This window comes from Anas acuta, chromosome 13, assembly GCF_963932015.1.
Source record: "Anas acuta chromosome 13, bAnaAcu1.1, whole genome shotgun sequence".
Classification (NCBI taxonomy): Eukaryota; Metazoa; Chordata; class Aves; order Anseriformes; family Anatidae; genus Anas; species Anas acuta.
The window spans coordinates 15,710,892-15,723,273 of record NC_088991.1 but is presented as its reverse complement, the minus strand read 5'-3'; the positions used below and the strand labels follow the sequence as shown (position 1 = coordinate 15,723,273).

General features: G+C 33.5%; 1 long non-coding RNA gene across 10 annotated transcripts in view; it reads left to right on the top strand.

The window, feature by feature from the left end:
* Positions 1–1,588: 1,588 nt before the first annotated feature.
* The window catches only part of LOC137863708 (uncharacterized), a 315,617-nt gene continuing 304,823 nt past the window's right edge, over positions 1,589–12,382 (top strand). For 4 of the 10 annotated variants that reach the window (XR_011101061.1, XR_011101058.1, XR_011101064.1 and 1 more), the window contains exon 1: positions 1,590–1,778. This is a non-coding gene — a long non-coding RNA (uncharacterized lncRNA). Of the gene's footprint in view, positions 1,779–12,382 lie in introns of all 10 variants that reach the window. The other 6 variants (XR_011101053.1, XR_011101057.1, XR_011101055.1 and 3 more) reach the window with 4 other exon arrangements.

Here is a 12,382-nt window from a genome sequence, read left to right as displayed (position 1 = left end):
TTAAACCTACTGCTTATTCACTGTGGTTATGAAGAACATATCACTGAATTCCTCTCTACAACAGTCTTTTATTTTTTCTGATGATGGCTATAATGTTCTCTCATCTTTTTGTCTCTGTCTTTAGGCAAACTACTGCAAGTCAGTTATTCTTTTGGTATAGGCAAGTATTGATTATTTCTAAGTATTTTTGTCCCTAGCACTCATGCCATTTAAACTGTCTTCTGTTTCAGAGGTAACCTCTACCTCAATAAATTTATCATGTAGAAGTTTAAGGAAAAGCAAAAAAACCTAAATTTTAAATGTAATGTATAAATAAATTATGGAAGTCTTTCCAGTGGACATTGCGGAAGCCAAATTATATATGGTTTCCAAAAAAGGATTAAACACACCCCTTATGGAAGATAGTTCCAGATGAAAATAATTTTCCAAATGCATCCTCTAATACAAGAGTTCTGAAATTAGTCATTATACCTTGGAAGGAAGAACAGGGAAAAAAGGTTCATTCTTTACTTGTCTTATTTCTTGTATTCTCTCTCTAGGCATCTGCTACAGGATATTTCAGTGGTGCTCACCTTTCATTTCATTGTTTCATCTAAAATAAGCTTAGTATAGAGTGTTTTGCATATGCATTTTATAAATTTGTTGGCTTATTATTTCTGATAAAAGTCATAAAAGGATTATAGGCCTCTTATCTCCTACCAGATTAATTGTGAGCTAAAACAGCAAAGGTTAAGAGGCTTGCCATTTCGTTTTTGCTCCTTGCAAATGGCTGTCTGAGACTCTCTAAAAACGTTTATCCTTCATCTTGTTCATTAGTTGTTGACCTATACCTTGTAATACAAGTTTCACTCCTTTTTAAGATAGAGGAGAATACATTTTTTAATTATGAAGCTAGTCTCATTCTTTTCAGTGAGGAAGGAAGTTTCTTGAACCTTTGTTACTTCTTGATTTCTCTTATGTTTTCAGGCAGGAAGTTCCAATTTTCAATTATTCAAAGTAAAAATATTTCATACCTTTTTTTTTTTTCCCCTGTCATCCATCTTTTTTTTTTTTTTTTTTTTTTTTAATTAAGAAATTTGGCTGAGATTTGTTTTTTTGGGGGGGGAAAGCTAATTTATTCTTTATGAAGCGGATACCATTTGTGGCTTGGTGGATAGTCAATTAATTTTATACTGGTGTTAATATCTATCCCTTTTTCCGTTTCTATTTTCTGACTCATTTTGTAATTTTTGAGTGCTGCTTATCTTCACTGGGCTTTCAGTGCCGTGACACAAACATAGAATATTATTCTACTTGTATCTGCTTTGGAAAAAGATTGTGTATGTTGATCTGTAATGTTGTCCTTCTCAGAGAAGGTTATCACAGTTGTTTTCTTTGTGGTCTGCAGATAGGAACAAGTGAATAACTTCAGCTGGAGCAGATTGCCAGTTATGTGATAGTATTTTATAATCAACATGCGGTTTTCTCATGTATTAATTGCTAGTTCACTTTAAAATGAAAGCAAGATTGTTTTTTGATTTGTGAAGTGTTCCTATGCACATACCTTCAAGAAGTGAAAGAGAGCTGTCATTAGGACTGTGGTACCAGTGCCTCTCGTAGGCTTTAACTGCACTCACCTGCCCCACCTGCAGCCTCCTCATGCCCCTGCCCAGCTTGGGGCACTCTTGTTTCAGGGTGTGACCCATAGGCTCACTCCCTGCCTTGACTGTGTCTCATCACCATGAACTTGCCAGATGAGCTGGGCTCTTGGTGACACATGCTCTGCTTTTCTCACACAGGTACTGTGTCACTGGGCTCTTGCTGGCTCCTGCAGTGGGAAGGCAGAGAGCAGCCAACCCTGGCAATGTTGGCCTTTGAGCATTTGGATAACTGGTGTGTGTTTACGTTTTTGGTGCTGTTACCTGTTACATGCTTACATGTTTTTGAGTTCTCTGGCTCTGCACTTCTGTGCTTTGGACCTTCTCTTAGTATTTGAAACATGTTCCGAAGTTTGTTTAATTATTTGAAATGTCTCGAAGGAACTATTTTGAAAAGAAATGGATTTTATTTGGTAAAGTACTAAGTGAGGTGTACTTTCTTGTTTCTTACACCAGCGGAGAAAGGTACTAGTTAAAATGCAATAACCCAGATTATAATTATAGCATGGAAAATAAAAGAATAATGTAAGATAGTGTCTCTCACCTGTACTTATAGATTTATAAAATTGCTAGAGAAGGTAATAATACTGAAGTGAAATGCTACAGCTCTGAGTTCTGACTCAAAAAGTCAGAACTACTGCCCCGTCAAGAATCTTCCTTAAGAAATAAGCAGACTGCTTCAAAAAGCCTGACGAACATATACTTATCTGAAAATACTTCTAAAATAGCAGCCTTCTTACATTAGGAAAGATTTTGAAACAGAAACAGTGTAACAAAAACAGTGTTTTGATTGCTTATACAGGGTGGATTAAGCTCACTTAAATCAGTCAAATTAGAAAATATTAATATTTTTCTGAATTGTTGCAAGATACTTTTTACTTTGTTTTAATGACATTCTCAAGCTTCAAAGTTTTGCTGCCACTGCTCTGAAATACACTGTGACAAGTGTTGACAGATTTGGTAATATTTTTTTCTAATACTGGTGAGTGACTTAGCTTATTGTTGAACATTTGGAGGGGGAGGGGGCGGAGCTTTTCTCTGGGATGGAAATAAAACATGAGCAAAGGCCACACAGGACAGTGGAATGCAGAGAATGATTAAAAATTATCTACATGACTATGAAGATCCAGTGAAAGTTCAGGGACTGCTGTTCATGAGCTATTTTTCTTCATTGCCAGTTTAATTCTGGTGAAAAAAAAAAAAAACAAAAACACTTGTTTTCAAGATGCTGAGTTTAAATTAGTTGAAATTGTGGACCCTGTAGAGCAGCAGCAAGAATTTGTTCTTTACTAATGATGATTTTTATCTAATCATTATCCCTCCAGTTCCTTTGTTGTGGAAAGGTGTTAGAGGAGAGGGACTGTAATAATAAAAGTTAAGGATGGAATTATCATATATATATATATATATAATATATATATGATAATTCCATATATATATATATATATATATATATATATATATATAAAATATAAATATATTATATATATAAAATATATATATATTATTTGATGGACAAATTAAAACTAAGAATATATAACTAGTAACAGATTGACTTTTTATGGAAGTCTAATCTTTGGTATTTGAAAGATATTTGCAAAAACATCGCAGGATTACCTACCATTTTTGTACCCTAACAAATCAAAAAGTCATTTTGATTTGTCCCTCGTACCATGTTCTTGCATGATTTACACAGTATTGAATCTTAGAAAATATTTTACTTATTTCTGTAACTACAAAATAAAGCCACTAGACAAATAGTAATGTCAGAAAGCCACAAGAACAAAATAATTCTTATGCATGCTTTACATTTTGATTAAACTACTGGATAGCCTGTTGGCTAATGAAAAAAGAAAAAGTCAAAAACCTGGAAGCTGTTCAACCTGAGAAAAAAAAAAAAACGGTAACTTCAGATGCTAGCGCAGTTATGTTAATACAAACTGCTGCCAATTTCAGTTCATAATTATATGGTAGATTAACAACTGAGTTGTTACAGTTTATGTTCTTCAGTTGTCCCTGATGGAGTAGCATGCATCTTTGAAGGGGAAAATGTGGATAGCTGAGGATAATAATGCTTAAATATTTTAGATTAATCTACTTTGAATTGTGAGTCAACTTCCTGGAATTATAGTTAATATTTTTTCAGTGGCCTTCACTTTGTCTTTATATTATTTTGCTGACCTACCTTCATTTCAAAAAGGGAATATTGTCCCTCTTCTACTGAACAAAAAGATAATGGTGAGCTGGCTGTTGAATTTTATAATGTGGTTTTCTTGTTAATAAATCCTGAGAGTGCAGATTCATGGAAGTGACTGAAGAGGAGGTAGCTAAGAACTTGCAGTTTGTAATCATTGTGTTCTTACACTGCATTGCACCTTACTGTCTGTTTACAAAGGCCTCGAGCTTCGCTGAGGTTTGATCCAGCCATTAATGACCAAGTTAAAAATGAGCTTATGACAATGGCTGGCCACGTGGTATTTGTTTGTTTGTTTTGAGGTGTAAAACAGCTCTGAATGGGTTAGAAATTGCCTTTGACTTTCTAGTATAATTTTCTTTCTTTCAATAGATACCATCTTCCCTAGCAGAATTTATGCATTTATGAAGCGTTTTCCTTGTCTGTCTGTTACCAGTCCATTCCCTCCCCTTTCCCTTCCCCCCTGCTGTTTTCCTGGTTTCCCCTGGAAATGAAGGGATCTAATACTTTCTTAATAATGTAACTTGGGCAGTAACAAGTTATCATTTTGTTTCTATATATGTATATATATATATATATCTATGGGATATATGATCCCATGTGGAGAAAATTCTGCACAGTGAATACAATGCAACAAAATAACATAACTATTATAAAAATGTATATTTTAAAATGATTTCAGTCCTTTGCCAAATATGCAAGTTACCAAGCCTTTTTATGAGCCAGATATCATTCATTGCTCTCCACAGTAAGTTTTGTATATAACAGTGGAAATAAGTAGCTACAGGCAAGAACTTTTTGAGTATATATTTGCTAGTTTTCTCACTGTAAGGGAATTCATCAGATTTGCATACTTTTTATTTTTCATGACCTTTATTGCCTTTTATAAAGTTTTTAAATATCTTGAGCACAGCAGCAACTTTTCTCAATTGTTTGTATGCTCAACTCATTTACACTTGTTAAGTGAAAGTAGCATTCCTAGAGGAAAAAAAAAAGAACGGATGTTTCTTAATGTGAATATGGGAAGTTGTATTTTCTGTTTTTTTGAAGATAATAAAAATTAAAATAATTAAATGCAAAAGAGAACAAAATTAATGATAGTTGAAATTATGTAGTGCAGTGTTCATTTCTTAAAAACTTTCAATGAAGACAAAAGTTGAAAATTATTTTGGAAAGCAAAATCAGAGTTTAAACTGTACAAGAGCCAACTATGTGGTCATTTACACTTACTGAACAAGCATGCAGGCAAACAACACATGTTTAAGAAGATGCAAGAAGAATTTGAAAGGCGTTCAGTTAAATCGAACAAATAGCCTTAGATGAAGACTCCAGCAGAGAACAAATTAAAATTGGCCCAGAATGTGAGTGGTAGTTTTGGTCTAATCTAGTAGTGTGAATTTAATATCAATAAATTTGCTTCACTGAAAAAAGATGATGGCATAGTTCCTGTGGATTCCATCATACAATAGCTCTTTGGATATTGTTGCTATAGAGTATTTGATGGTAAAAAATGATTGAAACAGTGTTTAGCATATGCAAATATAGCATATATTGCCAAAGTCAGTCAGCTTTGGCATCATAAAGCAAAAATAATATTTCACTGTAATTTATAGTAATTTCTTTTTTTTTTTTTTTCAAATGTGTGAGGTTTTTAGAACTGTATGAAACAATTCACGATTAAAATGCAAACCAAGGCATATTTCTCCATTTGTTTTTTCACCAGTGAATTCACTGGACTTTCCTCATCATGGAGTTTGTTACAACATGTTCTGTAGGTAAAGGCTTCTTTTAATAATCCTTGCATGCAACAATTTTTCCCGTGATCAGTGATAGTATGAGAATACACAGACACAATAAATACACCTGGTTTATATAACTCAGTAATGTGAAATTGTTTATAAAGCATGGTGATTCTACGAGACCTGTCTCTGTATGAATTTACCTATTTTTTCTAAGGTACTGAACTGGACCCTTAATTTCTTCAGTGGTATGACTCCTTTTGTTGTTGAGTTTATGTTGGCTGAGATTATAGTACTATTTTATGGAAAGAATTTTGTCTTTCACATTCATAGTTGCAGAATTATTATTATTATTATTTTTGTTTTTGAATAGAAATTAAATTCTGCTTAGCTTTTCTTTTTAACTCTTGAACACAGTGCTAATATAAAACTATGTATTTAGTAGTGTTTACTTATTACTTATTTATGAAAACATGCCAGGGGCTAATAAATATTTTTAAAAGGGCTTTTGGTCACTGTATGTTCTTGAATGGTGCTCCTTGTGCTATAAAAAGATTCAAATTAAAAGCATCCTTTCTAAGTTATAAAATTGTCAGAATAAGAACATTCTTATAGTTATTGCCGAATTCTCTACCTGATATCTTTATATGTTTATTTTTCCATGTAGGCAAAACTGTACCTTTTTTTTTTTTTTTTTTTTTAAATTATTATTATTCCCTCTTTCTGGAGAATGATTGAATTCTATTTACTAATATTTTGCAAACATACTGATTAACACATCCTACCTTAATTGTTAAATGTCTGACATTAACAGGAAACTAAAAATCACTTTCAGATTGTATTTTCTTTTGCAGTGGAGCTTCATCCTTCTCATCCTTTTCTGAGCACTGTCCCTGCAGGGTGGTAGGGCACAAAGTATTTTGGGTGTACTAGCTTTCAGCTTGATTTCTTCATTGAGGCTACAAATGTGAACAAAAAATAATTGGTATTTGGATTGTGTTTATTTTTTATTAAAAAAAAAAAAAAAGTAAACTGTTAAAATTTCTTAGGAAATAATCATGTTTATATGTAGGGGTGAATTTCCTCCAACCTTCCTTTTTCTAGAACCATTGGACTAAATATGTCCTACCCTAGAAAAGAATCAACTGTTATTGCTAGCATTTGCCAATCTGTTTTTAGCTGTCAATTTTGAATATTTGTTTTCTGCGGGTAGTCTATTCTAGTACTTATTACAGACAATTTTTCCCGTTATCAACTTCAACCTTTCAATATGTGCATGGGCAGTAGTAACTTTAATTTTCTTTACTGCAGTTTTAGTTCTTTATGTTGTGTCTTCCCAAATCTGGCTTTATAGAAAAATTAGTCACTTTATCTCCACAGAAGCCTCTTCTGTTTGGAGGCTGAAGCAAAACCCAAATAAACATCATAACAAGCTCTTCATACATGAAGAGCTGGGGTTCCTGTTCTAATCTCTACAGCGTTTTAACGTGTGGGGCAAACGCAGAATAACATACAGTACAGTACTTGCACATTGGCAGAGCTGAGAGCTAGCTCCCAGGTCCTGTTGCTGTTGGCCAAATGGGAGAACAGAAGCTGGATCTTGTCTTGTTTTGCTGTTCAACTGCAGGTTCCTAGCTCCTGTTCTGGATCTGTGCTGTTGGTGAGGGGCTACAACACAGGAATACTTGTTGCTATCAATTTTAACATGCAAGCAAAACTACACAGCATCTTTGGGAAGTGTTCTAAAGATGGAATCAGGAGTTGGCCTATGCTGTTAGTAATGACTGTCTGGTGTCTCCTGCAGGCACTCAGATACTGGCTTAGATATTTGTCCATGCAGAAGCAGCCTGGCACTAACATATCACTGAAACCAAGCAGTACTTGCAGTACTTGCACTTCTTCAGTTTGGTACATCAGGAAACATCTCAGAGTAAAGTAAAGTGCCTGGATTAAGGATAGTTTTAGGTGGATCTGTGTTAGGCTGAGGCTCTCATATATGGTGTTATATTCTTAAAATGTAAGTTAAGGAAACAAACACATATATTGTCTAGCTGAGCACAACTCTTGCTGGTTCCGCTAGTTGTGATCATTCCTGTTGTTGGTGGGGGATTAGGCTCCACTGACGAAGGTGATAAATGTTAGTTTAGAATGTCTGTAAACCCTAAAAGATGGCAACAACTGTGATTTCCACAAGTCCATAACACCAAATTGTTATTGTTGCTGAAACAATGCTGTTATCATGAGTCCTGTAAATTCCCTCTTAGTATAAAAGTCTTCTATCCAGGTTTTACCAAAATATCTTTAGTTTAGTATTGTAAAACTATTTTATGTAAATGCTTTAGAGTGTAACTTGAAGTAGTTCATTGCTAGGTGACCTACCTAGAGAAAATTTTATTTACATCAAGCTCTTTTAAAAACTTAACTTTTAAATGGTTTCACATGTTTAGTGTCAAGTTCCTGTTTACACTGTACTTCCAGTCTGCCACATCCTCTTCCCCCCACCCCAACAAAAGTTAATAAATGGATTTCTAGCAGTCTGATTCTGTGTCTTCAATGTAAAATTTGCTCAGAATTTGTTTTGTGGTGGATTTACCCGCACATATGTTTGACAGTAATACATATGATCATCTGTGTTTTCTTTCAATACCATAGGCGTGCACATAACATACATTCAAATGTGTTAGACAGGAAATCATGATACACTATGTTGGACTGTATTTATTCCATTGCCATATCTAAATCTCATTGCCAGAGCAAATGCAGTGTTTTCTTTGCTCAGTTTAAAAAATGACATAACTATTTTGGAACAAAGAAAGTAAATGGATGCACAATTACCTTTGTCACATTAAGTATTTAGTTTGTCGTAGTTTGATATTTAGATCACAGTACCTAAATAATTGTAGCACATTTTGACATTGCCATGATGGTACATCTCCTAGGGAATAGTTTTATGACTAAGTAGTTTGATGACATCAGAACTACAAAACTGTAAAAACATTATATAGCACAATTGTCATAAAATAAAAGAAGCAGCTTTGTATGCCAATCTTTGGAGAGAGAAATGTTTTCCAGGGGATATGTTTGGAATAGGTTCTTAGGATGCTGTTTTTCATGCCTCAGGAAGCATTATGTGTATTGTATTATAAATTATTGTGTGTATTGTAAGTGTAAAGTTGAAGTTGGACTTTTTTCCTTTTTCCTGTGAAATGTATGTCATGTATGTAGTAGTTATGCAATACAAGCTGTCTGCAATCTGTATTTGGTTTATAGTATTTTTGTGTGAAAGTATTGCATGTGTTCAGTTACATATCTTTGAATGATAAGGCATTAGTCCCTTAACATTGTAGTATACACAGGTATTTATTGATGAAGGAGTAAATATTAAAAATATTTTTCACAGTAATTGATCAGATGCAAGAAGACTTATACTTTTGTACAATATGTTTAAATTACTATCAAATAATATATTCTGTTAACTTTTGTTTTGTAGCTGGAAGATGCATCTCATGAGAAAGGATAAATCTAACAGTAAGATCATGTGGTTGCTTAAGTGCTCTACTGAATCAAGGCCTTCTTTAAATCTAATGAGCTTTAAAATAATCCACATGTAACAATGCAGTTGAAATTTGCAATATTTCAAATGGGCACACAGCAGGGATTTCTGACATCTTTACGTTGAACACGTAAAATACGTCTAGTAGCAGCATTAAAAGATGAGGGAAACATTTATATTTGACCAAAAATCTCCTTCAAATTAAGACCATAATTAAACAAACAATGACAAAACAAACAAACAAAAAAACTTTAATATCTATCTTCTTTTTCCTAACCAAAGCATCCTTTGTTGTTGATTTTATTATAATATTATATATAAAATTTTCTGAATTCTTATTTTGGAAAGTGTGCTGTTTAATTGACAAAATATTAAGCTGATTCTATCTTTAACGATGTAGTATTTGTTCTCGAGAAAGACCTCTTCAAGCCTTAAAGACAGCAGAAATAGAAATACCACTTATTTTTTATGAGTGTGGCCTTAAAAATTTAAAATATCAGTGCCTGCATCATAAGATGCTGACCCAGAACTTTAGTGGGTATGTCTTGCTGTAATAAAACTTTAGTTTATCTTTTTTTTTTTTTTTTTTTTTTAATTTTAGATGCAGTTAGTGTAAAGCTCTTGAAATCAGACTTGCTTCTCCACTGTTCTCAATTTTCATCATGTTGAGAGCAAGGATTTGCTCTGCATCACAGTATTTTCCTTTCTGTCCTATCATCGAGAAGATCAAGTATCTTGATCAAGATCTGCATATTTCATATGCAGATGATCCAACTGCAGTTATTTCCAATGTATTTTTCTGACTAAAAGTCTAGTGTCTTTGAAATAACAGATACAAGACATTCTAAAGAAATTCAGAACACTGAGAAATCAGTTATCACTTACAGCCTTTAGGACACGCCGGGTCAGAAGTGTGGCATTTCGCCATCAAAGCACTCAAACTTTCTTGCTTTTACTATAATGCTGTTAAGCAAGTCACATAGATGAAAATCTACTTGATTTCTGACTAGTCTATTAAATGGGCAAAGCTTAAGTGTTTATACTGGAAAAGAGTAGAAATATTATCTTGGAAAGCAAGAGCAAATTTATATATATAAAAATGTATGTATATAAACTCTATGCTGTAATATTCAAACATTTTTCTTTTTTGAATTGATTTTGTTGAGGATTAGGTCTTAAACAAATGTATCTGTTCAACAGTCCTGTCCTCTTTTTCTTCTCTCTCTCTCTCTCTTTTTTTTTTCCCTTGCCTTTGAGGCCGGATTAACTGGACATCTGGTGTTGAAGATTTTCTCCTTGTCTTTAAAAAGACATGAGTTGCTGCCATGCCATTCTTCTGATGTTTGTCCAGAAGATTCTGTAGTCACTGAGACATGCTGAGTTGTTGGTTTAGTTATCTTGGCAGGTTGTTAGAGACAAAACAAAAGATGGGAGTTGCCACTCTAATAACAGAAGCATGTATTGAAATTTCAGGAATAAATAAAAATGTGAACTGCATAGTAATACAGCATAATTTCTATTCAGGAGATCTCCCTAAATGTGTTCTACATATTTCTAGTAATTACAGAATTGTGGTTGCTTAATAGATAGTACAAAATGACTGTGGAGTGAAAAATACAGCATTGGTATTTGGTTGTTTTTGTGACTGAAAAGCCAAGCATTGTTAACTAACACCAATCAAATTTGGTACTAGTGTATATTGGGTTTGGTAGAATGTCATAGGCCATGAACATGTTGTCATATATTTTATATGTTAAATATTACTGTACAGCTGAATACTTAATACCATATTAGAAGGTATTCCTGCCCATGGCAAGAGGGTTAGAACTAGATGATAATTACAGTTCCTTCCAAACCAAGCCATTCTACGATATTTAAAATTTAGTTCGTGTACAAAATGTTTTGGTTTTCTTAAAGAACCTTAAAACTTTGAATTAAGTATTAATCAGGATCAAGGAATTCAGGCAGCTACTCCTACTGATGTGAACCTGTTACATTTTGTATGATTGAGAGATGTTCTCCCTTTGACAGTGGGTGTTGCTTTGAGCTCCATGGAGCAAACTCCAGCCTTTGTTCCACCTTCCATGTTACTGTTTTTATAACAAGCAATCCTATATTTGAGTAATTCCTATAATTAATGTATAGTCTGAGATTGGCACTATAGTAGGTTTGATAATCATGGCTTCCAAAAGGACTTTGCCAGCTCATGCTTCAAGGGTCATCTCCTCTCAGTGCAGCATGTTTTGAAATGCATGGAAATAGATAGTAACAGACAGCTTTTGAACCACAGGATTATGTTGCCCAGCAGCAGGGATTTACTCCAGGACTGTTCATGATTCACAAGAAAATTCTTACTACATCCTTTTTATGTCTTTTCATTAGCTATACATCAGAAAATTTATGTGGGTGTATATATGTGCATGTTTCCCAATTTTGTAACCAATCATACAACTGGACAATATTACTGTTTCAGTATTTCTGATGGCTTATTACACTTGAATAACTATTAATTAAAAGCTTACTCAGACCGTATGATTCTTATGATTATTCTTATGATTCTTATGATTATTACTGTAATCCATTTGCATTTTTAGCACTTCACCTGCTGACCTGCTGTCACAACAGTCTGACATTTAGCTTGTCCACTGATAGGGCATTCTTGATGGGTTACGTATGCTTTCATTTAGTTATTTTTCTGTTACTTTCTAGTAATTTTCTAGTTTTATTGCCAAAAAAAGTTTATTCAGTGATGAACAACACTTTCATATTCCCAGGGAGATAACACACTAGAAATTTACAAACTCAATTTTTTACTTTTATATTTTTTTTACGTTAGTTATTAGTATCCACCAAAATATATATATATTTTGTATGTACAGTTTGCCTTGCTGAAGTAATATTTGATAGTAATTGGTGCCATTATATCTTCAATGTTTTCTTCTCAATTTAAGAGCAGACTTCTTTAAGCCTTATTCTTTGATATTTGGGGAAGGTAAATCTAGAAGATCTGTAATTTTGAAATATACTCTTTGGTGAAAATATATAAGTTCTTGCCACCTTTTTACCAGGACTTAGAAACAGGTTTGCTATCCCACCTGTTTTGTGTATGGCACTTTTTCTCCTATTTTCTTGCTTACCGTATGCTTAGTCAAAGAGGATATTTCAGTCTGTCTTTTTATTTTGACTCCATGTATACAACATTTTTTTTTGGTGTGATTTTCTTTTTTTTTTTTTTTTTTTTTTTGGGTGGAGGGTGGTA